Here is a 4289-nt window from a genome sequence, read left to right as displayed (position 1 = left end):
TGAAAGTAAATGTTAGATTCTGGGTGTTTCTTAAGGGCTTAGGCCCAGCCACTGGGCTCAGCGCCCAGAGAAATTGTGTGCAGACCTGCGCTTGGGCATGAGGCCAAGCGTCACTGTCCACAAACCCACAGCCAGCCTCTAGAGTGGCGGGTCATTGAGGGTTCACGTGGCCGTCAGACAAAGAATGAGCCGATGTGTGCGGACAAGCTCACAGCTCGCAGTCACAAAATAAAGCCTTGCTCGCTGTGGGATTGTTTCAAGACGATTCTGCATTTAGCTGATGCACACAAGCAGTATTACACACACCCCCACACTGTATTTTAAGCAGAAATCAAATTGGAAGAGAATGGAATAGTTATTCGCACATCTGCCTCTTAGTCAGGAGATCCAGGTTTGAATCTCTGTGAGTGCATCTCTGTGTGGGTTTTTCGAGTTCTCCACGTTTTTGTGATTTTTGGTTTGCAGTAATCATCAAAATCATCACTTTTTAAAAAAATTAAAAAATATTTCTAGGGAGATGGCCGGTGGTATCCTAACCAACTTTCCCCCTCCCCACATTCAGCAGTATACAGACCCTTTCCAAAAAACTTGAATATCATGAAAAGGTTTATTTCCATAATTCCATTCAAAAAGTTAAACTTTCATATATTATCGATTCAGGGCCCACAATTTAAACAATTTTTATTTGTTTATTTTGTCGTAATTTGGACCTCCAGCTCATAAAAAAAATCTAAAAAATTGATTACTGTGAAGAAATCAGCCCAAATTTTGCAGGCCCTACATTTTTTAAACTGAGCATCACACACTGATCATATCCACAGTCAGTCATGATTTGGGGTGCAATCTCCAGTGCAGGTGTTGATAAACTCTGCTTTCTTAAATCCAAGATCACCGCAACAGTCTACCAGAATGCTTCAGAGGACTTCATGATTCCTTCTGTTGAGGATCTGTATGTAGATGGAGATTTCCTCTTCCAGCAGGACCTGGCCCCTGCCCATACCGACAAAAGCACCAGAACCTGGTTTGATGCCCATGCTCACCATGCTTGGACAGCCAACTCGCCGGATCGAAAGCCACATTGAGAATCTATGGGGTATTATCAAGAGAAAAATGAGGGCCACCAGACCCCAAAACAAAGAAGACCTGACAGAAAGCATCAAGGAAATCTGGGCTTCCCTAACTCCCAGGCAATGCCACAGGCTGATTGCCTCAATGCCACGGCGCATCCAGGCAGTGATTAACGCAAAGGGATCCCAACCCAGTATTAAAGATTAGCATCGTTTTGAAAGTATCATATTTTGATTGATTTAATGTGACTGTCATTTCTTTCTTTTTTCGTTCTACAAAAACTAAGAAGTCAATGGTGATTTCTTCACAGTATTCCATTTTTTGAATTCCTGATTTTGTGGGATTTATGAGCGGGATACCCAAATGATGTATAAATAACCAAATTGTGGTCTCTGAATCGATAATCTATGAAAGTTTACATTTTTGAATGGAATTATGGAAATAAACCTTTCCATGATATTCACATTTTTTGGAAAGGGTCTGTATACTGCTGAATGTGGGGAGGGAGAACGTTGGTTAGGATACCACCGGCCATCTCCCTGGAAATATTTTTTTATTTTTTTAAAAAGTGATGATTTCGATGATTACTGCAAACCAAAAATAAGTCACATCTCAAGAAATTGGACGATTACATAAGGAGAAACAATCTAAATGATTTTTAATCAATACATTAGGTATGAATTTGGCCTTCTTGAAATTGTTTCAATTGTGGGCCCTGAATCTATAATCTATGAAAGTTTAACTGTTTGAATGGAATTATGGAAATAAATAAACTTGGGAAAGGGTCTGTACAAGATGCATCCGAAGCTTTTCAGCCACGTATGCTGTCATGACTGGCCCGGCGTGGGCGTGTGATGTTCAGGACTCGTGGTACCTCTGTGGTTAAGTCTGACCTCGGGTCTTGTTGCTGTCAGCGCTCCTGCGAGTTCCTCTCATTGACAGCGGTCTGCATAGACAGCATGTTGCCTAACAGTACATGCGGCCTCCCTGCCTGCAGAATGAACAGACCTAAACAATACATTTGAAAAGTGTATGTTTGATCTCTGAGGGACTTCGCACAACGCTTCACAATCAGCCTTGTCAGCCTGCTTAATACGTGGAGATGGAGAAAAGACAAATACTGACTGGCTGACTGATGGCTCCTTATTGTTTTGAAAAAAAAATGTACATTTCCCCTAAAGCCATAAAGCCTCTCTGGGACTCCCTTGAACAAGAAATTCCCCTTCGCTACTTTATGTACATGTCTCTGCCTGGCTATTTAGGCTGTAATCTGTGCTATGTATATCAATCAGCATGTTGCCATACAGCTTGGTAATGAGTGGTGTTATAAGTCATTAAACATTTTCGTATAATTAACGCGGCATATGGTAGGACACCTGCTTTAGAGACTCGGTGACGTTAAAAAGGCCTCCTAAAAGTCATTCTGTACTTGAATAAGACATCGCGAGAAGCACTGCCAACTAGCATTATTTACAGTGTATTCGTACGTTATCAGTAGCAGGTGCACCATAATGACTTGGTCAATTTACACTTGCCTTTAAGGTTACAGGGTGCTGTGTATATGTGAGGTACTGCAAATGGGCTGATAGTTTCTCCTCTCAAAAGGTGTTGTTTTAAGTGAATTTACTGAATTGCTTCATATCTCCTTCATTTTCCAAGCGCGTCAACTGCCGACGTCACATCGTGGCCGTCGCTGATCGACAATTCGGCCAGCTCGGGGCGCTGGGGCATAGCGCCTCACCTTGGTGCTATCTATTGCAGTGAAGAGGAGCTACTGCGCATGTCGAGGTTTAAAAGAGAGTCAATGGGTAAAGATTTGTGCGCCGCGGACTGGAAATTTGTCACAAAATCAGACAACAGGGATAAACAAAACTTTTATCATCATTAACTATACACTATTTATCCTGCTCATCTAGAAATAGATATACATGCTGTATATTTTTAAATATTTGTATTTTAGTCTAATTTTCATGATTTAATTTTTGTCTTATTCAAGGTGACTCAGCTAATTGGTGAGGCGGCGCCCTTGTGCCCTTTATTGACCACCTGCCTCAAGATATCCAGTGTAGTGTTTGCCCAAAAGCTATGAAAGTTGATTATTAGCGGCAATATTGTTGTCAGTGGAAGCAACACTGCTGCTGAGATAAATATTCTGTATTTTAGATGTGTTTATGAAAGTAGTTTCGCCAACTCCATGGATCATTCCATCATTCTGCATTCTTTTTTTTGTTGTTGAAATATTATTGTTATCATTACAAAGCATTTTGCTGGAGGTCATTTTCAAGCCAAGTGGTTGCAAAGCCAATTTGCGATCCTTCCATTCAGGGAGCTTTCGTCGTGATGAAGTATGTGGCACTGATCCCACAATGCTCTGAGTAGACATTCCGAAGACAACTTGCACTACAAAAGACTACTTATCTGACAGAGAATCAATTAATTCTAATGTAAAAGAATTGAAGAGGATAAGTAGTGGAGGTCCACAGTACAGAAGTGCTACAGCGTTAGTTGGTGCCAGTCGCTGCTTTCAAATTTGCTTTAGAATTCAATGTCCCTTCCAGCTCAAGCAAACATATCCTGTCTAAAATGCACTTCGGAGCTGTCCACTCCATCGATTTTCTATACTGCTTATCCTGTTCAGGGTCATGGCGAGCTGGAGCCTATCCCAGCTGACTTTGGGCGGAAGGCGGACTGCGCCCTGAACTGGTCACCAGTCAGTTGCAGGGCACATATAGAGACAGGCAACCACTCACTCGCACATCCACACTTCACTGAGTGGAAACTCAACCCACGCTGCCTGCTCCCTACCCAACCGCACCGGTCACCAGCTCTTCCAGCTCCTTCCCTCAGGTCGGCGCTACCGATCAACGCAAAGTAGAACTAGTAGACATTCCAACAGCTTCTTCCCTCTTGCGATCAACTTCTTAAACACCGAACCTATAATTCCATTACAACAAGCTGCCAATTTTTTGACTTGAGTTCGTTGTCACATTTCTGTGGGGCCAATTATGCATTACTCGTGCACTCACTGTAGTTGTCTCGCCATGCTGCACTATTTGCATATACTGGCCACTCCTGCCAGAGTATCATCTGCGCCATTTGCACACCGATTGAGGAGTATCTGTAACATTTGCACAACCGTCATTGTCCCAGATGATCGCACTACTCGTCACTTTAAACCGCATACACTCCTTGAAGTCTCAGCGCCCTTTGCCAAATGGTCG

The sequence above is a fragment of the Phycodurus eques genome, chromosome 1 (assembly GCF_024500275.1).
Source record: "Phycodurus eques isolate BA_2022a chromosome 1, UOR_Pequ_1.1, whole genome shotgun sequence".
In the NCBI taxonomy this organism is placed as follows: Eukaryota; Metazoa; Chordata; class Actinopteri; order Syngnathiformes; family Syngnathidae; genus Phycodurus; species Phycodurus eques.
This window is presented reverse-complemented; position numbering follows the sequence as displayed.